The sequence below is a fragment of the Narcine bancroftii genome, chromosome 3, assembly GCF_036971445.1.
Source record: "Narcine bancroftii isolate sNarBan1 chromosome 3, sNarBan1.hap1, whole genome shotgun sequence".
Classification (NCBI taxonomy): domain Eukaryota; kingdom Metazoa; phylum Chordata; class Chondrichthyes; order Torpediniformes; family Narcinidae; genus Narcine; species Narcine bancroftii.
Genome location: NC_091471.1, coordinates 134794047 through 134816469, shown reverse-complemented (window position 1 = coordinate 134816469; position 22423 = coordinate 134794047). Strand labels below are relative to the sequence as shown.

The 22423-nt window shown below is 39.6% G+C and overlaps 1 protein-coding gene across 2 annotated transcripts in view; it reads left to right on the top strand.

The window, feature by feature from the left end:
* nudt6 (nudix (nucleoside diphosphate linked moiety X)-type motif 6) overlaps positions 1-22423 on the top strand; it is a 111550-nt gene that overhangs the window by 17435 nt on the left and 71692 nt on the right. Inside the window, exon 2 of one of the 2 annotated variants that reach the window (XM_069925218.1) lies at positions 10356-10476. The exons of the other annotated variant lie outside the window; for it this stretch is intronic. The gene's annotated coding sequence lies outside the window, so the exon portion shown is untranslated. The remainder of the gene's footprint in view (positions 1-10355; positions 10477-22423) is intronic. 2 annotated transcript variants of the gene reach the window in all.

Sequence of the window (22423 nt, the reverse complement as noted above, 5' to 3'; positions counted from 1 at the left end):
TGTGTAGTCTTCCAAAGGCGCTATTTGCCTTGGCGAGTCTGTTGTCTATCTCATTGTCGATCCTTGCATCTGATGAAATGGTGCAGCCGAGATAGGTAAATTGGTTGACCGTTTTGAGTTTTGTGTGCCCGATGGAGATGTGGGGGGGCTGGTAGTCATGGTGGGGAGCTGGCTGATGGAGGACCTCAGTTTTCTTCAGGCTGACTTCCAGGCCAAACATTTTGGCAGTTTCCGCAAAGCAGGACGTCAAGCGCTGAAGAGCTGGCTCTGAATGGGCAACTAAAGCGGCATCATCTGCAAAGACCCCAACAATGAAGACGCTGTTTACATCCGGTACCGCACGGATGGCAGTCTCTTCAATCTGAGGCGCCTGCAAGCTCACACCAAGACACAAGAGAAACTTGTCCGTGAGGTGATGTAGCAGCTCTATAAATCTCTGGTGAGACCACATTTGGAAAATTGTATTCGGTTCTGGTCACCTCATTACAGGAAGGATGTGGAACCTATAGAGATGACGCAGCAGAGATTTAACAAGATGTTGTCTGGATTAGAAAATATGTTTTATAGGGCAAGGTTAGCAGAACCAAGACTTTTCCCTTTGGAGTGAAGAAAGATGAGAGGAGACTTAATAGAGGTCTATAAGATTATGAGAGGCACTAGACAGTCAGCACCTTTTTCCAAGGGTGGGAGTAGCAAACACCAGAGAACATCTGTACGAAGTGAAGACAGGAAGATTTAGGGTAGACGTCAGGGGTAAGTTTTTTTTACACAGAATTGTGGGTGCTGGAATGCATTGCCAGGAATGGTTGTGGAGGCTGGAACATTAGGGGAATTTAAGAGACCATTAGACAGGCACACAGATTTTAAAAAAAAATAGAGGGTTATGAGGTAGGGAGGCTTTAGTTTTTTTTAAGGTATATTTAGATCAGCACATCATCTTAGGCTAAAGGGCTTGTACTGTGCTATAATGTTCTATGTTTTAAGTTTCATTAGTGAAAAATAAATTGCAGGAAGGCCTCTGGAAGTTTCTTATTTAGTTTTTTTTTAATATATAGAACCATGGAGTCATAGAGCATGGAAACTGACTTCATTCCATCAAGTTTATGGCAACCATCGGGCACCCATTTACACATCGTACACTATACCATTTTTTTCTTTCCATATTCCTGTCAACTTCCTGCAGTTTAAATTGCACCCAAGACAATTTACAGTGGCCATTTGGGTGACAACCTGCCATCTTTCGAATGAGGGGTTAAAAAAAAAACACCTATAGAAAGAATGTGCAAATCCACACAGGCAACATGGGAGAGTTGGATTGAACCTTGGTCACTGTCACTGTGAAGCAGCAGATCTACTAGTTCCATCACTGTTCACCAATAATGCAAAATTCAAGGCCTACCTGAAACTAAATTAATTTTATTAGCTAACTGTAAGAATGATGAATCTTCTGATTTATTTAAAACCTACAGAAGCCAGTTCAATAATGGAGTGGTGAGGTTTGCCTCATGATTAAAGAAGCAGTGAAATGCAAGAACTCCAGATTCTAGATCCCTTGAGCAATCAATGAGAAGCAGGTCAGGCATCATCATCATTTCTGCTTGGAACCCTGTATCAAAACTCATTAAAAGATCCCAATCTGAAATATTGTCTGACCATTTCTTTCTCTGGATGCTGCCTGATCTGCTGAGTTCCTCCCGCTTCTCGTTTGATGAAACAATGGATAATATTGTTTTTGCACCCTTTTAGTGGAAGACTATAACTTCTTTCCCAGCCTCCTTTCTTGGCTGACATGGTTGACATTGGCATTTAGCTACTGTAAAGTTCATCATCCAACAGTACATGTACAATTAATTGAAACATCGTTTCTCTGAACCATGGTGCACATACATATACACACAATGCACAACACATAAAATTACAGATATACATAAAGATAAAATTTAAAAGAAATTTATAAATATTTTGCAATGATTCTTCTATAGAAGAAAGTGATTAATTAATATATTTTCATATTTATTCCTCTTTCTGTAAATAGAATGAAGTCTGACCTCAAAATTTCTCTTCTTTTGCTATGAACTAGAGAATATTTTGAATAGAATATGATTTAAAAAATGCATGAATGTTCAAAATTGCAAGTTTACTCCTGAGAATCATCTTACTGTGCATAAATTGAGATATAGAATTAACTCTTATTATAATAATGAATATGCAGAAATAAATTTATCATAAACTCTTGCTGCAACTTGGACAAACTCAGGTTTTCAACTAAACATAGACAGAAAAACAGGAGCACGAGTGTGCTATTTAGTCCCTCAAGCCTCTTCTGCAATCAGTATGATTATTGATGCTTTTTCTCAATAAGATTCCCATTTTCTTCCCATATACCCTGTACCTTGATGTATGCTGTATCTATAAATCTGTGTATCTCCTTAAATACATTTAGTAATTGAGCTTCATTAACTGATTTGGTAGGCAATTCCATGCCATCATCAGCCTCTAAATTTCTTCCTATTTCAATCATATATGTCTTTGCCCATGTCCTGTGATTGTAACTCTCTGTTATAGATTCCTCCTCCAGAATTCAGCCTATGGAAGCCTTTCTAATTTTTATGTTTCAATGAGATCCCCAGTCATTCCACTAAACTACAGTGAATTCGGCCATAGTCAACGCCTCCTCTCCTCATAAATATTCGTTTGTCATGTAAATAATACAGAAAATTTAGTATTAAATGAAATGCTCTTTTGCTTGCCATTTCTTTATGTGATGCCATTATATTATCCCTTATGATATGGTTTTCTTTCTATGATACAAAGCTATTAATCTCCCTGTTTTTGCCATCCCTCCTGTTTTAAATGGTGGAGTTATATTTGCCACCCTTCAGTCTAAAGGAACAGTTTCATTATCTATATAATTTTGGAATATTGCAACCAATGCACCTACTATGTGTTCACTTTTGCCATTCTATCAGCCCCTGGGGATTTTTTGGCCTTTTCCAAAAATATTTATGTAGCGCTATTGATCAACCACATTAGACAGAGGGTTGTGATTAATATGGTTTAATCACCTTAAGACATCAACACACCTCATGTTGCTGGCCTGGTTCCAAGGCAGGTACTGAGGGAGGAGTTTGGGCGTAACAGCCTTTATAGGGATTTCTGGGAGGGAGGAGTCACAGGTTCAGGGGTCGTTACTAGAGCCGGTCGAGAGTGTTGGGAGGCTTTTGCAGAGCATTGCCGTTGTACTCTGGTCGTTAATAGAATGGGGGATGGTGGCGTGTCCCTGGATGGCTGCCACCAGGGTGACCACGAGGTGCCCTCATTATCGGTCAATTGGCCTCCATGTTCAGGAGAGCCATCTCCAGCGTACCTGCCAGCTCAACTGCTCTCCACAGACTGAGTTCTCCTTGCTCCTAAAGTCTCTGTAATATGTAATTCGACCTGATCCCCGAGACATAGGCATCCAGGATCAGGTTTTCTGTATATTCCGCGACTTTGCATTCGCATGCCCTGCCAAGTGCTTGCAGGGCCCAAAGGTATTCGGCATTTGACTCACCGGGTCGTTGCTTTTGAGTCACTAGGTGTCTAGCATAGACAATGTTGATTTTGCGCAGTTATTGCCCTTTGAGGATGTCCATGGCCTCCAGGTACGCTGTGGCATCCCTGTTTATGAAGTATATCAGGGTGTCGACCCGGGAGTGCAGTATTTGCAGTTTGTCGGTCTCTGATCACACAACGGTAGAGGAGGCCTGCAGGAATGTTTTAAAACAGTGCAGCTAGAGTTCGAAGCTGGTAGATGCCTCAATAGACAATAGACAATAGGAGCTGGAGTAGGCCATTTGGCCCTTCGGGCCAGCACCGCCATTTTAGATCATGGCTGATCATTACCATCAGTATCCCTTTCCAGCTTTTCTGGTTTGTGGATCTGCTCTATTGTAGAAAACTTCAAGTGAATGAAGTTTATGTATTATCAATCACTCAGAAGACTATTGTGGAGAAACCAATAGGCTTTAATTCACTTGAGAACATAGCATATCCCTACTGTCGGTTATTCTGCACTGAGTTGCAGCGGGCTGTGGAACAGTCACCTTTATACAGCACCCTGTGGGGAGGGGCCACAGGTAAAACCAGCCAATAGATATGCTTGACTAGATATTTATACATTGCAGTAGTTCACTACAGGAGTTAAAGATATTCCTTGGTATGAGGAAGGGCTCAGGCCCGAAATATCAGTAATATATCTTTGCCTATGGATGCTGCAAGTCTGACAGAGTTCCTCCAGCATTTCTGTGATTTGACCACAATCACAGCATCCACAGACCTTTTGTGTTTCACTATCATTTCTGAGAAGTTATTTGTGTCCTCTTCCATGAAGGGATACCAAAATAATTTTTTAATTGGCCTGCCAATTCTTTAATCACCATTATAAATTCATCTGCTTCTGACTGTAGGGAATTTACTCTACTTTGATTTTTATTTTACTATTTGAAATAGCTTTCTTAGTCCATTTTCATGTTCCTTGTAAATTTATACTCTCTTCTCTAAACTTTCTTTGGTGAATTCAAAAGTGCTCCCAATCCTCAATCCTGCTACTTTTTTATGACTCTCCTCTAACTATCCCTTAATTTCCTTTGTACCTCTTGGTTGCATCAGGTCTTTTATGTTTTTGCTCAAGAAATAAATGCATAACTGTTCATTAAATGTTAATCATTCCCTTTCCAGCATCATCCCTTTTAAGATGCCAACACGTACCTCTTAACTTCTATTTAAATTTGTGAACTTCCTTGTCACAAATCCTCCTGCAAATGGCAGCACAATTCTAGACCTATCTTTATTTGGTCAGGTTACATTTGTGACTAAATGGTTTCTCAGAGGACATTCCTCTTGCTCCAGATTTCATTCAGTACTTGAATACACAAAAAAACAGCTGTTATAGTTTACACAATACACATTCCTTTATGTCCATTGTGCAATTGTCTTTGTCTCTTGTCTTTGGCTTGGCTTCGCGGACGAAGATTTATGGAGGGGGTAAATGTCCACGTCAGCTGCAGGCTCGTTTGTGGCTGACAAGTCCGATGCGGGACAGGCAGACACGGTTGCAGCGGTTGCAGGGGAAAATTGGTGGGTTGGGGTTGGGTGTTGGGGTTTTCCTCCTTTGCCTTTTGTCAGTGAGGTGTGCTCTGCGGTCTTCTTCAAAGAAAGTTGCTGCCCGCCGAATTGTGAGGCGCCAAGATGCATGGTTTGAGGCGAGATCAGCCCACTGGCGGTGGTCAATGTGGCAGGCACCAAGAGATTTCTTTAGGCAGTCCTTGTACCTTTTCTTTGGTGCACCTATGTCACGGTGGCCAGTGGAGAGCTCGGCATATAACACGATCTTGGGAAGGCGATGGTCCTCCATTCTGGAGACGTGACCCACCCAGCGCAGCTGGATCTTCAGCACCGTGGACTCGATGCTGTCGACCTCTGCCATCTCGAGTACTTCGACTTTAGGGATGAAAGCGCTCCAGTGAATGTTGAGGATGGAGCGGAGACAACGCTGGTGGAAGCGTTCTAGGAGCCGTAGGTGATGCCGGTAGAGGACCCATGATTCGGAGCCGAACAGGAGTGTGGGTATGACAACGGCTCTGTATACGCTTATCTTTGTGAGGTTTTTCAGTTGGTTGTTTTTCCAGACTCTTTTGTGTAGTCTTCCAAAGGCACTATTGGCCTTGGAGAGTCTGTTGTCTATCTCGTTGTCAATCCTTTCATCTGATGAAATGGTGCAGCCGAGATAGGTAAACTGGTTGACCGTTTTGAGTTTTGTGTGCCCGATGGAGATGTGGGGGTGCTGGTAGTCATGGTGGGGAGCTGGCTGATGGAGGACCTCAGTTTTCTTTAGGCTGACTTCCAGGCCAAACATTTTGGCAGTTTCCGCAAAACAGGACGTCAAGCGCTGAATGTCATCTCAAGGACAAAGCAGCGTTCACTGTCTTTAGCAGAATTGCTTTACTATTTTATCTCAGTGCATTATTGAAATGGAATTGGCTGGGCTTCCTTGCGAGCCTTCAATCAAAATAAATTCTTTACCTACAAAGGCAGGTCACAGAAGTATGACCACAGAATTAAAATTTGTGAATAGTCATACAAAATAATTTGATAAAACATGACCAGGTTTCTTTTAAATAATTTTTTTAATACATATTATGGTTCAGGATTTTCAGCATCAATAAAAATACAACATGGAATTTATATGTGTATTCAAAATATGGAGAGGTAAACCTTAGCAAATATTTTAAAAATTCTGAAAATTAGTATTTTGGCTGTTCCTCACCAAAGAGAAATAGACAGGCTTAAATCTTGGAATATGACAAGATCCAAGCAGGCGATCGTATCATTAAAATAAGCAGGTGTTTCCACGTCAAACTTTAGCCAATACATCCTCTGCCCTCAATGATGATGTAATAATGCTCAAATCATAATGAAGCAAAGAATGGGGTAATGGAAACTGAATGGATTAAACATTGATTGGGGAAGAAAAGGACTTTGCCGCTATCTTTGCTGCATAGTTGCCAAGCAATACCGTATTTCTTCAATGTTGCCATTTAGAAACAACCTAGAATGACCAAGATAAATGTGGAAAATTACATGTTTTCAGAGCGTTCCTTATGTGGCTGACGTAGACCAACTTTGGCTATGAACTGCCTACCATGTAGCTTTCCTCTTTTGTTCTAATGCCTTCATTTCTGGGAAATAAGCATGCAGGCCAAAATGTTTTGCTACATATTTCTCCATCTGCAAGCGAGAAATATGGAGCAAAATGGTAAACAGCTTAAGTCTTTACTGTTCATTGTATCCTTCCTAGAGAATACTTAGTGTCTAAAAACTCGCGAGGATGTTTAAATGGTTCCGTTTCAATTGTCATAAATATTGTAACTTTATAAAATCGCATCCCCTTCAAGACTGTCTATTCCAAGCAGCTGTGTGAAGAAATTGACGTTTGTCTCCAGATGCTGATGCTGTGCACCGAGATGAGTTAGCTATCCAAAGAAAATTGTCTTCGTCATTTTGTTGCTCTCTGGGACATGATTGCTTCTTTTCTTTCTCATAACAAGCATGGAGAAAAACTCATTGATGCAAAGACAGATTTAGTTTATCTAATATATCTTTGACAAAGTCAAGATATTGAACAAGATTTTGCAAGGTTAAAAAAAAACCTAATTGATAGTCAAGAAGCCTTAAAAAGCTTGGTCTATTGGAGCAATATCAGATATTGAGAATTTTTACAATTTCCAAATCTGAACACAAATGCAGAGGAACTGAAGGACAATGATATTACTGTTTCTGTGAAACACCTAAAACAAACACACACACAGATCTGCAGGAAAGATTTAATGTCTGTTAAACTTCAATATCCCATATTGGATATTAGATTCATTTGAGGAACAACCCTCTGATATTGATGCAGAAATTCAAGAGGATTTTATTGATCTTCAGGAATATAATTGCCTGCTATAAGTTTAATCAATTTCAAAAAGATTTTTTGAGTTAAGAAATCTGTTAGATCAGCCATGATCTTATTGAATGGCGGAGCAGGCTTGATGGGCCATTTTTGGCCTACTCCTGTTCCTACTTCTTATGTTCCTATTTCCAAAACCAAGAAGGCCAAAATATTTGCCTATCAGAATTTATTGTCATGAACATGTAGTGGAATTTGCTGTTTTGTGGCAGCATTACAATGCAAGTATTGCTATAAAATTACATTTATAAAGAAATAAATTAGTGGAAAAATAAGGGAAAGTGAGGTGTTGTCTGTGGATCACTGTCCATTCAGAAATCTGATGGCAGAGGGGAAGAAGCTGTCCTTGCGCTGCTGGGTGTTCATTCTCAGGCTCCTGTACCTCCTTCCATTGTGAAGAGGGCATGGACTGGACGGTAAGGGTCCTTGAGTGCTTTCATAAGACACCACCTCTTGTAGATGTCCTTGATGGAGTGAAGATTGGTGCACATAATGATGCTGGACAAATACACAATTGTCTGTAGTGTTCTTCCTATCCTGTGCATTGGCACCTCCATACCAGACAGTGACGCAACCAGTCAGAATGCTGTCCATAGTACACCTGTATAACTTTGCAAGAGTCTTTGGTAACATACCAAATCTCCTCAAACTCCTCATGAAGTATAGCCATTGGCAAGTTGGCTTCTTGATTGCATTGACAGGGATGCCCAAGAACAGATCCTCAGACATGTTGACACTCAGGAACTTGAAGCTCTTACCCTTTCCACCTCTGACCCCTCAATGAGGATGGGTTCATGTTCTGATTTTCCTCCCTCTTGAAGTCCACAATCAACTCCTTAGTTTTGCTAATATTCAGTGGAAAATTGTTGTTGTGGCACCACTCAACTAGCCGATCTATCTTCCTCTTCTTCATTGCCATCTGTGATTCTGCCAACAACCGTGGTGTCATCAGCAAATTTCCTTTGCCTTTCACTCATCATACTTTGTTGAATGTGGATTCTGCAAGGTAGTTTTCTTGACAAAATCCAGCAACAAACTTGATATCACAAAAAAAGTGACCTTCGACCATCACTATCCAATTTGGAGCCTGACATTAAAAATTTTGGTACCTGAGACATCAAGCTCAAGGATCTTATTACAATTTTAATTGTATAAGAATTATATTTTTAAGTTCTTTTTAAGTTTCCACATACTCTAGTTAATACTTAAGTTTCCCAAATGACTTTTGCGCTTTTAGAATCTTTAATTTTTTTTTCAGTATTTATGTTCATGTTTTCTTCTTTCCTACATGTTGAATAAGAATAATTTCCTATTTGTCTGCTTGTTCTGGTTCACAAGCCACAGTTGTTTCACTCAGAGTAAATGCATTATTTTCTTCTCACTTGACATAATATAAATATTTTTAATTTTATGTAGTCTATAGGAGAGTACGGAAGTAACCAAGTAAACTTGACTGCTTCACAGGAAAGGGGTCCCATAAACTTTGAACAAAGTCCTAAGAGGGCCATAGCCAAAAAAAGGTTCAGAGTGACCTTTCCTATCTTTAATTTGGCACATTATACTGAGCTCAAGACTATCAGAAATAAAATAAGTAGACTATTTCCTAATCGGGAGAGAATTCAGAAAGTGGAGATCCAAAGGGCCTTAGGAATCCTAGTAACAGAATTCTTGAAATGTTGAGTTAGTGGTAATGAATAGAAATGCAATGTCAGCATTCATTTCTAGAGGACTAGAATATAAAAGGATGTAATGCTGAGACTTTATAATCCATTGGTCAGACCAAATTTGGAGTATTTTTTGAGCAGTTTCAGGCCCATATCCAAGGAGGGATGTGCTGGCATTGGAGAGGCTTCAGACAAGGTTTATGTTAATGATCCCGGTGATGAGAGGGTTAATGTATGACAAGCATTTGATGGCTCTGGGCCTGTACTCACTGGAGTTTAGAGGGATGAAAGGGAATCAATCTCATTGCAACCTACTGCATATTGAAAGGGCTGGACAAAGTGAAGATGTTTCTAAAACTAGAGGGTGCAGCCCAGAATAAAAGGTTATCTCTTTAAAAGAGAGATGAGAAGAAATGTATTTATCCAGAGGGTAATGAATATGTGGAATTTGTTGCCATAGATGGTTGTGGAGGCCAAGACATTAGGTATATTTAAAGTGGACAGTGATAGGTTCTTGATTAATAAGGGCCTTCGAGGTCATGGGGAGAAGGCAGGAGAATGGGTTTGAGAGCAAAAATACATTTGACATTATTCAAATAGTGTAGCCATTTCGATGGGCTAAATGGCCCAATTTTGGTCCTATGTCTTATGTGCTTATGGTTATAAAATCTGTTTTACTTTCACCATGGGCAAGTTGTTTTATTACTATCTTTTTCTCCTTTCCTTAATGTGCTGCAGCTTTGTTGAGATAAAATCCAGTGGGTCCATTCATTATCTAGTAATTTAGCCTACAGACAAATATCCATGTTAAATTGGTCTGTGAAGTACAAAAAAAATTACAACTCAGAGCAAACCTATCCTCACATGAAAGTAAGCAGATTTAGATGAAGACACTTAAAGATCATTTGAAGCAAAATCAATAGCAGATTTTCCACCTTTCAAGATCATGGTTATCATTCTCAGTAGTATTTCATCCAAGGTTGATATTGAACTTTGGTTTTTTGGCCCTTCCAAATCTATTCACTTCTCCAAAGTGCTTCTTTGAATTTGGAATAACTTGAATAACTTGTGTAAATCACATCTGGTAATCATATGATATGTATTGCAATGATCTGGGTCTTTCTGTTGGTTGAATTTATTTTGAGTGTCTTGCATTGTTTGCAGTGGAAATTGCTTTCCTCCTTTACATGTACTTACAGAGTCATCAGGGAGCTTCAGCTACCAAAGAACAACATCACTATGGCAACTCCCTGGAAATCTTGTTCATAGCAACAAAAATATAATTTTACTGACGATGTAAAGGTTCTGGGATAGTAGGAGGTAAGCTACTAGTACCACAGTACACAGCTCTAATTTCCTGGGACAACAGTGTTTATGTGACAGATCTAGTTGATCTTTTGTTGTTCCTCCATGATGTTGATGCAAGGAAACTTAGCAATGATCGTTGCCATTAAATATAAGAGTAGATGGCTAGACTATTGCTTGTTGGAGATGGTCATTGCCTTGCACATTTGTTATACAACAATTATCAGCCCATGTCCAAATGTTGTCTAAAATCTTTTGAATATCGGACTGCTTGCAGATCATTTGCAAAGGAATTAAACAGAACAGAGCACAAACATGAATGAACACTCCACATCTGAATTAATGATGGAAGGAAAGTTATTGATGATGTAGTTAAATATGGTAATGCCTTAGGACACAATTATGAGGAACCTACAATGGTATTAAGGAATGAATAGCTTCAAAGAACTAAAACTGTGTTCCTATGGCCCTTGGTATCTACCACTGTGACTGCAGGAACTGCTACACTTGCGCTCATACCTGTTCCTTCACCACTTTTCGGAGCCCCAGACAGTCCTTCTATGTAAAGCAACACTTTGTACTACTGCATCCGGTGCTTCCTCTGCATTGGAGAGACTGGATGCAGACTGGGAGATGGTTCCATTGAGCACTCTCACTTTGTTCACTACAATAGGAGGGTCCTCCCAGAGGCCAACCATTTCACTTCTGTGCCACATTCCCACACTAACATGTCTGTCCATGGCCTCCTGCACTAAACTGAAGCACCTGCAAATTGAAGGAAACATCTAAAATTTTGTCTGGGCAATCTCCAAACAGATGGCATTAACATAGACATCTCTGGTTTCTGTTAGGCTCTGTCCCTCTCTGTCTCCTTTCCTTCAGCTCCCCACTGCTTTCCCCCTCCATTCAGAGAGCTACCTCTTCCCCCTGTCTCTTCTCAATGTTTTTCTGTTCTGTCCCCCTACCCTTGTCCACCCATGGCCTCTTGCCAATTGGCCTCTGCTCCTTCTCCGCCCCTTCTTTCCTCCTCCATCTTCTTATTCAAATACATGTGCTTTCTGCTCATACCTTGAAGAAGGCCTCAGGCCTGAAACATTAATTATTATATCTTTGCTTCCGATGGACACTGCAAAGGCTGAGGACTCTCTGATGTCTGTCTCTGAGACCAATGTCAGAACATCATTTAAGAGGGTGAAACCTTGCAAGAAATCAGGCCCTGACAGCATACCTGGCAGTGTTCTGAAAATCTGTGCCAACCAACTAGCCAAAGTGTTTACGGACATTTTTAGAGATTTCCACATGCTTCAAAAGGGCATCAATCACCCCAGTGTCCAAGAACAGCAGTGTGAGCTGCCTCAATGACTATCACCCAGTAGCACTAACATCTATTTAAATGAAATACTTTGAGAGATTGGTCATGGCCAGAATTAACACATAACTAAGCAAAGGACTGGATCCACTGCAATTTGCCTATCGTCATAATCACTCCACAGCAGATGCAATATCACTGGCTGTCCTCTCAGCTCTGGATCACCTCAAAAACAGCAACTCATATGTACAGCTGCTTTTCATTGACTACAGCTCAGTCTTCAACACCATTATTCCCTCAGTGCTGGTCTCGAAGCTCCAAACCCTAGGCCTCTGCACTCCCCACTGCAACTGGATTCAAGACCACAGTTAGTATGAATTGGAAACAACATCTCCTCCTCACTGACTATCAACAAGGATGCGTGCTTAGCCCATTGCTCTACTCACTATACACCCATAACTGTGTTGCCAGACACAATTCCAATGCGATCTACAAATTTGCCTCTGACGCCAAGGTTGTTGGCAGAATCACAAATAGCAATGAGGAAGTGTACCGGAAGGAGGTGGATCATCTCATTGAGTGGTATCATACCAACAAGCTCACATTCAATGTTATCAAAACCAAGAAGATGATTGCAGACTTCAGGAGGAAAGTCGGGAGAACCCGATGGCTCAGTAGTGGAGAGTGTCAAGAACTTCAAAGTCCTGGGTGTCAACAATTCTGAGCATCTGTTCTGGAGCTTTCATGTTGATGAAATCATGAAGAAGGCTTGCTAGTGGCCTTTGTGAGGTGTTTGAGGAGATTTGGTATGACACCAATGACTCTCAAAAACTTCCACAGGTGTACCATGGAGAGCATTCTGGCTGGTTGTATCACTGTCTGGTATGCAGGTGCTAACACTCAGGACAAGGAAGATCTCCAGAGGGTTGTTAACTTGGCCTGCGACATCACAGGCACCAGACTTCACTCTATTGAAGCGGTATCTGAAGAAAACAACCTCTATCCTCAAGAACCCTGACTGCCCAGGCCATGCCCTCTTCACTGCTACCATTGGGGGAAAAGTTACAGGAGCCTAAAGACGAGCACTCAGTGACACAGACCCTGCTGCCGTCAGATTCCTGAATAATCAATGAACCAAAGACACTGCCTTAACTTGACTTTTCATGTACTATTTTTATTTATTTTGTAAGCTGGTTTATGAATGTTTGCACTGTGATGCTGCCACAAAGCAACAAATTTTGTGACTTGTTCATGACAATAAATTCTGATTCTGATACTGCGTGATCTGCACTTTTGTGTATTAATCCACAATTACAGCATCTGCAGACTTTCCTGTTTAACTTCCTTTGTGCGAGGTTTAACTCCAACCATTTGAGTGTTTTGCACAATGCTCACTTGCTTCAGTTTTATCAGGGCCCCTTGATCCCACATTTGCTGGTGTCACCTTGACTTCAAGGAAGTCACTGTAATTTCCCTTCTGGAATTCAGCTCTTTTGTCTATGCTTGAACCAAGGCTGTAATAAGTTTCCATTATTATTTCATCATCAGCTGTGCTGCTGAAATATGCATATTTAATTTAAAAATTAGCATAAAATACATGGGGAATCGCAACAATTTTATAATCATTTTATTGTTCTTTTTGTTTTGTGTTACAAGGCAAGTCAGTGCAAGCTGGTCAAAAAATACTTTTGAATGACCCTAAAGGTTAAATTCAATGTGGTCATGACATTCAGCATCAAATGTTACACTAAATCTCAGGACATATCTAGAGTGTTCCATATTGCTTTGCATGGAGAACAGATAAACACACATATATGCACAAATATGTATTAGGTGCCTTCTTGCACCCTTTATCTCTCACAACTAATTCCAATATTTCATCTCACATTGAAACATCTGTCCCCTCATTTTGTTCTTATAACCAGGCTCATGTGGATATTCCTATGCTTGCACTCAGGCCTCCAACATTTCATTTTCACCACACTGCAATATGGTCCAAGTAATTGTAACCAGGGCAAGGAAAAGTAAGACCAGAGCTGGAAAGGGGTGAGATTGAAAACCAGTTAAATAGTTGGAGCAGTGAGATGGTGATTAATGGCTGGGGAAGAGGAAGTGGGACTGTAGAGTTTGTGATCTCCACCATGAGCCATTAGTTGGAAGCAAGATCCAGAACTTAAGACTTGGTCTCAGGGATATCAGAGCAAGATTAGCAGATTAGATTGAGTTGTGGGAAGAAATAAAAGAAAATGATTGTTGTCTGGTGGAGATAGCTTGAAGCATCAAGGTAATTATACGTCATAACTTGCATGACTTCCAATCCAGCAGTGCCTTATAAAAGCATACTTATCCAGTGGGTGCCCTACACTCAAACTCTCAGGACTCTGTCTAATTTCTCCCATAGTTCCCCTTGAGGTGCATTGAAAAGTGAACAAAGACTTTCCATGTGCATAGACATCAAGTTAACTACACAAGGGTGAATCATTCTGGATGTATCTAGTTAACTTGCCATATAGTACACAAAAAGTGCTGGAGAAGCTTAGCAGGTCATGTGGCATTCACCAAAATCAAAAAATCAATTTACATTAGATGTAAAATTATCTATCTGAACATGGTCATAATCACTGTTGAAGTCATTTTCATTCAGGTTTGCCGAAAAACACATTATGCAACCATATAGGTTAGATTATAATAGTGATTCCCAAAGAGGGTGCTACTGTCTCTCTGTGGGCGATGGAAAGATCCAAGGAGACGGTGAGGGAAAAGGGACGTTCCAAACCTTCAGTCTTGTTATTATTCAGTGTGCTGCAAAGTTCAATGAAGAATCCAGTGCAGTAATTTTCTAGCCAATGGCAGTAGTGAGCAAAATAAAGGGAGACATGGTGGTCTCAGTGGCCGCCATATTGGTCATGTTACTACCCCCTCACTCAGCACCACCGCGGCTACCACTCTCCACCCCACTCAGCGCTGACACTAACCCCCCTCTCTGTTCAGCGCTGCCACTACTAATCCACCCCCTCGTCAGTGCCAACGCCACCCCCTGCTTACTGCCACTAGCCCCCTCCACGCAGCACCGCCAATACAGCCCCCACTCAATGCCGCCACTACCCCCCTTTCAGTACCTCCACTACCCCCTCATCGTACCTAATTGACTTGTTATGTGCATGGTTTCATAACTCCAAAGGAAATGGGCCCATTACAATTTTTCTCAAGCAAGATATTTCAGTAACAATTGAGTCAGAGCAGTGATTCTCAACCTTCCCTTCCCACTCACATACCACCTTAAGCAATCCCTTACTAATCACAGAGCACTGATGGCAAAGGGATTACTTAAAGTGGTATGTGAGTGTGTAATGGAAGATTCTAACCTGTTTTTTTAAACTTGCAGCTCTGGGTTCTGCAAGGCTGAGAACCTGCTTGTGTTTTAGAACCAGCAGACATAAGCTAAATTCCACCAAGGGGCCAGAGATGCTGTTATCTGATGAAAGGACATCTGTGTACCAAGAACATTTAATCTTCCTGCTTGTTTTGGTCACAGACTGTCAGAGGCCTAGCCTTGATGCAAAATAAACCATTGTATTCAAAGTGATAAGCTGAAAATTATGTTATTCGTTAATAGCCTAGCATGCTAGCTTGCTTGCTTATCTTTCTTGCTGTGCTGGGAATAGGTGCTTGGGTAAGCAGTTTTTGGGTAATATAAGCCATGGTCCCGCTGCTGAAGTTTGAGACTCTCCGAGAGGTGGCAACATCTCTCAGCAAGAAGAAGAACTTCTGGAGTCCAGCCAACGTCCCGGTCAGGGGAGGTGGAGAAGTTGCTACCGGCGCCCTGACAACCAACTACAAGTGTGCAGTCGTTGCCTCGCTTCGGCAGTTGGGACCAGTCCAAGAGTTGATAGGTATAGTTGGGAAGGGCTTGCATATTGTAGTGTGAAATCAGCTTTTGAATTTGTAATAAACATTTGTATAAACTGAACTGATCTTGGTGTGTGTGTCTATTTTCTTTCGGTAGCTCAAACACTGTGACCAATCTAAAACGAACAAAATGAGAGGTATAAGTTTACCCAAGACCTTAAGCAATCCCTTACTAATCACAGAGCACTGATGGCAAAGGGATTTTCTTTAAGTGGTATGTGAGTGGAAAGAAAAAGGTTGAGAACCACTGCACTAAAGTTTAACTGCTTTTAGAATTCAACATCTTTTTTTTAAAATAGTGTACTATTGGCATGTATAACAACAAACACATGGTGGGTAATGAAACCAGATTTGATTCATGCTCATGTTGACCACTTAATTCTATATCTTCCATCCCATCTCTCAGATTGCATTTGTATTCCATCTGATGCATATCTGCCTTTGGGACATGCTGCCCTATAATTTCTCTGTGACATTTCAAACCACTGTTTTAATAATAAATCCTTTTAACTAAACTTTAATAGGAAGAATATACAGTATCATTTCCAGATAAATAGATTGAATAACTTTTTTATAAACTATGTTATTCTTATCTCAAAGATCAAACACCAATGTCTACATTTGTGTACAGAAAATGAATAGTTTAAACTGACTTCAGCCAAACGTCATAATTTAACATATTTCGAGGATGTAAACTATCACGGTTTTTTCTCCAACACAAATTCAATATATAGGAGGATGGAGAAAGAAAGAAAAGAGAAATCAAAATGTAGATAGGAGAAAAGGAGTTTGAGAAATAATTTTGAAATAGAGGAAAATATAAAGACAAGCAAAACTACACTGAAACTCAGCAATTGTTGATGAATGTAGCTACATTTTTTGAAGGAAATTTAAAATTGATTTGAACTATAATTGCTTTAATTGGTATTGTGACTGTAGATAATCATTCCAGCAAGCTTCTCTGTGATGCCATAAAAATTTAAACAAAGGTGAAGAACGGCGTCAAAAATATCAGTTTGTAGAAGGCAACACAGGATATATGTAGTTGGCAAGTTAGAAGAATTTTAGGGCTTGGTGATTGAAGACAAAAATGCACCAAATGTCGGAAGATTGAGAGCTGAAGATAGTGATGGGAAAAACAGAATGTAGATGTGCAGAAGGCTGAATGCAGAAATGAGTGAAGTCATTAAAGAATATAAGTGAGATGGACTAAGGTGACTTGGTGTTGGTGCAACAGAAGTTTACAGATATTAGAGGGCAGATGATCAATTGATTTTGATGACTGTAATTGGCCAAATAACAGAAAATTTTGTTGGAAATCAAGATGGAAATCTGGAATTTGGTTGGGTGGTGACAAAACTACAATCTTGCTCTTATTAGGCCTTTCAAACTGCCGTGTAAAATGGTGTTAACTGGGCAATTTGCCCGTTTAGTGCCCCAATTATGCTGCAGTTAGAAAGGGTCTGACCCATCCAACCCCGTTGGAACCCAATCGGGTCCCTGATGGACCTCAGAGGTAGTCAGAAAACCCAGTTAAATGTACCTAGCTCGCATCCACAGGCGATTTGAAAATGAAAATGGCTTACCCGCTTATTCCGGTGACGTCACCATAGCCAGTATCTGAACATCTGGCAGTACTTCCGTTGAGTATGTGACTCGGAATTGCAGGGGCGAGATTCCCTCTTAAATTGCTGGGTTGACGATTTAATGGGTCAATCCCCCTGCAATTTAAAAGGTGTTTCTAGCACCTTTGCCCCAGTAATTGCACCCGGGTCCTGGGAGGGCTGCCCAGGTGCTGCAGTTTAAAAGAGGCTACTGACACCAAATCCAAGAATTGTATTATGGACTTGGGCAGATAGGCTGAAGGACCACACACCTGTCCGCATTGATAGGATGAAGGTAGAGAGAGTTAGTACCCTCAAGTTCCTGGTACTCCACATATTGGAGGCCCTCTTCTGGAGCCAGCACATTGAGGCAAGCAGGTAGATGGTGTGGTGAAGAAGGCATTTGGAATGTTGGCCTTCATAAATCGGAGTATTGAATTCAAGAGTAGGGAGGTCATGATGAAATTGTACAAGGCATTGGTGAGGCCAAATTTGGAGTACTGTGTACAGTTTTGGTCACCAAATTATAGGAAAGATATAAACAAAATAGAGAGAGTGCAGAGAAGGTTCACGAGAATGTTGACAGGATTTCAGGGTCTGAGTTACAGGGAAAGGTTGTGCAGACTGGGGCTTTTTTCTCTGGAGCGTAGAAGATTGAGAGGGGACTTGATAGAGGTGTTTAAGATTTTAAAAGGGACAGACAGAGTAAATGTGGATAGGCTTTTTCAATTAAGAAAGGGGGAGATTCAAACTAGAAGACATGGTTTAAGATTGATGGGGGAAAATTATAAGGGGAACATGAGGGGAAATTTCTTTACGCAGAGGGTGGTGGGGATGTGGAATGAGCTTCCGGCAGACGTGGTCGAGGCGGGATCATTGGTTACATTTAAGGAAAGACTGGATCGTTACATGGATAGGAGGGGACTAGAGGGGTATGGACTAGGTGCTGGTCAGTGGGACTAGGAGGGTGGGGATTTGCTACGGCATGGACTAGTAGGGCCGAACTGGCCTGTTCTGTGCTGTAAGTGGTTAGATGGTTATATGAATAAGACACACAAATGCCTCTGATTTCTAAGAAACCTGAGATTTGGCATATGGTCAAATACTCTATCAAGCTTCTATAGATGTGCTGTGGAAATTAAACAGACTTGTTGCCTTATGCCTGATTTATTAATTGGAGTGCCCAAGAATGCCGAAGGCTGTAGACAGTAGCAAACTTTCCTGTGTCTGGTCTCTGACCTCTCATCCATTGAAAACACCAATGATGTCCTTATGAAGGCAGCCATCATCATAAACTGACTCTCTCACAGTGATCACAACTTCTTGCTGTTACCTTCAGGGAGAACATACAGAAGCCTGAAGTCCAGCATCTCTAGGTTCAAGCAAACATTTTTTTTCAATGGCTATCAGGCTGTTGAACATCCACTTATTAAAAATAAATGACACCAGCACCACATAAAGACCAGTCTGCACTGTTGAAATGCTACTTTTTTCGTGCATATGATTGTAAATATTATATATGTTATCTTTCCATACTGGGTAATTTAATGTAATCTAAAGGATGGATACAACGATGGGAAATGTTGAGGAAATGGATAAATATATTTTACGTAGAACATTACAGGCATGATGCCATGCTGACCTAAAACACAGACTCAACGATCTAAACCTTCTCTTTCTCACACCCATAACCCTCTATTACATCCGTGCACCTGTCTAATAGTCTTTTAAATGTCCCTATTATAACCAGCCCCCACTATCACCCTGGCAATGCATTCCAGGCACCCACTACTCTATGCAAAAGAATTACACCCCTGACATCTCCCCTAAACTTTCCTCCTCTCATCTTATGCAGACGTCCTCTGGCATTTACTTCCATTGCCTCAAGAAAAAAGTTGCTGGGTGTCTACCCTACTACGCCTCTCATAATCATATAGACCTTTATTAAGTAGTCGCCCATCCTTCATTCCTCCAAAGAAAAAAGCCCTAAAAGCCCTATGCCTCCATAGCCAAGCTCTCCAGTCTAGATAACATCTTAATAAATCTCACGTGCACCCTCTCCAAAGCTTCTACACCCTTCCTGTAATGAGATGACTAGAATTGAACACAATATTCCAAATGTGCTCTAACTGGTGTTTTAACGTGCTGCAACATTACCTCATGGCTCTTGAACTCAAACCCAACTAAAGGAGACCAACATACCATAAGTCTTCTTAACTACCCTATCGACCTGCATTGCAACCATGAGAGATCAATAGATTTGGACTCCAAGGTCCAACTATTCTTCACACTGTTAAGAATCCTGCCATTTACCATATACTTCACCTTCAATTCCAAAATGCATCACTTCACATTTATCTGGATTAAACTCCATCTGCCACTTCTCTGTCCAATTCTATATCCTGTCTATATCTTGTTGTAACCTATGACAACTGTCTACACTATCCACAACACCTCTAACCTTTATGTCATCTGCAAACTTAGTAACTCTTCCTTCTAATTCTTCAGGTCATTTAGAAAAAGTTAAAAAGAGCAGGGGTCTCAGAACAGATCCTTGCAGAACCACTGGTCACTAACCTTCAGGCAGAATATGTTCCATCTACTACTACTACTACCCTCTGCTTTCTGCAGGCAAGCCAATTCTGAATCCATTCAGCCAGGTTTCTGTGAATTCCCTGTCTCTTGACTTTCTGAATGGGTTGACCATGAGGGACCTTGTCAAATGTCTTACTAAAATCCATATGCATCCCGTCCACTGCCCTTCCGTCATCAATTTATTTTGTCATTTCCTCAAAAAATTTCATAGGCTCGTGAGGCATGACCTTCCCCTCACAAAGCCATGCTGACTATCTTTGAGAAGACAAGACTTCTCTAAATGCTCATACATCCTGTCTCTGAATCCTCCCCAATAGTTAGCATACCACTAACATAATGGTTTACAATTCCCAAGATTGTCCCTATAACCTTTTTTTAAACAAGGGAGCTACATTTGCCATTGTAGATTTTAATTGCATTTTCAGGAGGATATGTGGAAAGAAATAAACTGGATTCAGTATAGTAATATTTTTATTTTCTTTAATGAGATATCTGTCCTTTCAGCATTGTCAGCATTTGATCCATTTTTTCTTAATGTGCAGTTAATTTTTTAGGCCATATTTTAATTTAAATCAATTTAATGACTAAAGAAGGAAGTAATTTCTTCAGAAAAAAAAGAGGTAATCTTATTCAAGAACTAATTGATGTGATAGTTGTAGTAGAACATGCCTCAACATGTCTGAGACTACATGACCGACTGTCAATCAGTGGACTTACCTCCTTTCCATCTGCCTGTAACTATTTTATAGTTTAGACTATAAAACAGAAGTTTTTGACTTAACTACTAAATTTAATATTTAATGTGAAAACAAATGTCAGCATCATGGAATATTGTAATTGTCATAGCTTTGCACAATATTCAAGAGATTACAGATTACAAGATATGGAATGATGCTTTTAAATGCAAGCATAAAAAAACAAACTGTGTCTGAAAGGAAATGAGTAATACTGTAGTAAGTAGCTCTAATAAATGTTGACCTTTGGATATCTAAGCATGAGTTGTACTGTGTTCCATTAAAAAAAATGAAGGGCTGACTTTTCAGTTAAAGTAGTATTTCCTATCGAGAGCTGCACTGTTCTTTAAGATAAATGCTGAGGTCAATTATTAAATAGATTTTAAGAATTTCAGCAGTTTTTTTTTCCTTATGACCCAACTAGTCAGGACATAGAATGGGGAAAATAACTCAATATTTAAACAAAACTGTAAATGTTATGGCAATATTTATGCATGTTTGACAGACCTACAATTTATTTTAAAATGTTATGAAGGACTGTACTTGTATATTTTCCTCTGATCTGCAAACTTTGCATAAGAGTGGAAGACATCAAAAAGTATATAAGATTCAAAAATATTTTAATATTTTTGGGTATTGATTGGGTATTAAATGTTTCAAAGACCTTTTTATTCATAATAGTTTTATTTCTTTTGAACATTTGTGTCAAAATACCAAATACACATTTTTTTAGATATTTAATAGTTAGACATTATGTTCATCTTAGATTCCCAATTTTCCGCAAATTGCTGAGGCAAATATTCTCGATTTACTTTTGGATTTTCCAACGTTTAATATCTCTTATTTACAATAATTTGCTTGACTCAAGAATAGCCTCTTTAGTTGGGATCAAGAGCAATCGGGAACATGATTTAAATCTTTGATTTCTGATGAGGTTTGGGATTCCATTTGTAATTTGATTAATACAACTTCCCTTTGTGCATAACATTGTTTATTGCAATTTAAAGTGGTCCATAGAGTACATTTATCTAAAGCTAAATTAGCTCCTTTTTATTCTGATATAAATCTTCTATGTGACAAATGTAAAATTGCAGATGCTTCCTTGGTTCACGTTTTGATTTTGCCCTAGTCTAGAAAAATTTTGGAAAGATATTTTTCACACACTATCAGTGATTCTCAAGTTTAAATTGGAATCTTAGCCTTTAATTGCCCTTTTTGGATTATCTGATGATGATGTTTTATTGACTTAATCTCAAAACCAAATTTTATCTTTTACTTGATAGCCGGATGTGCAATAATAATCAAATGGAAGGATAACACTCCACCTACACATACACAATAGTTAAATGATGTTGTGTCCTGTTTAAGTTTAGAAAAAGAAGATATGCCATTAAAGATTCAAATACTCATTTCATAAAGACATGGGGTCCTTTTATGGACCTTTACCATAATCTAAAGTTTTAAGACTGATCTAAACTTCAATGGTGTGTGTCGATTTCTGAGTTGTCATCACTTGATATCCACGTGTTAGTTTTCTTTTTCTAACCATGGTAAATGGAAGGGGTTTTGACCAAATGTTTTTTTTTCCTTTTTGTTTTTTTTTCCCTTCTGCAATTGTATATTAAAATGTAACTGTATGGTTTAATTTTGTATATTTTTAAATTTCAATAAAATGATTTTTAAAAGAATAATATTGGAATACTGTATGTCTCCATATGCTAACATATATATTTAATAATTTTTTTCCAATTCAAAATTATTTACGAACCTATTGGATAAAAAAAATTAATACTTTTAGCTGTGTGTGGACT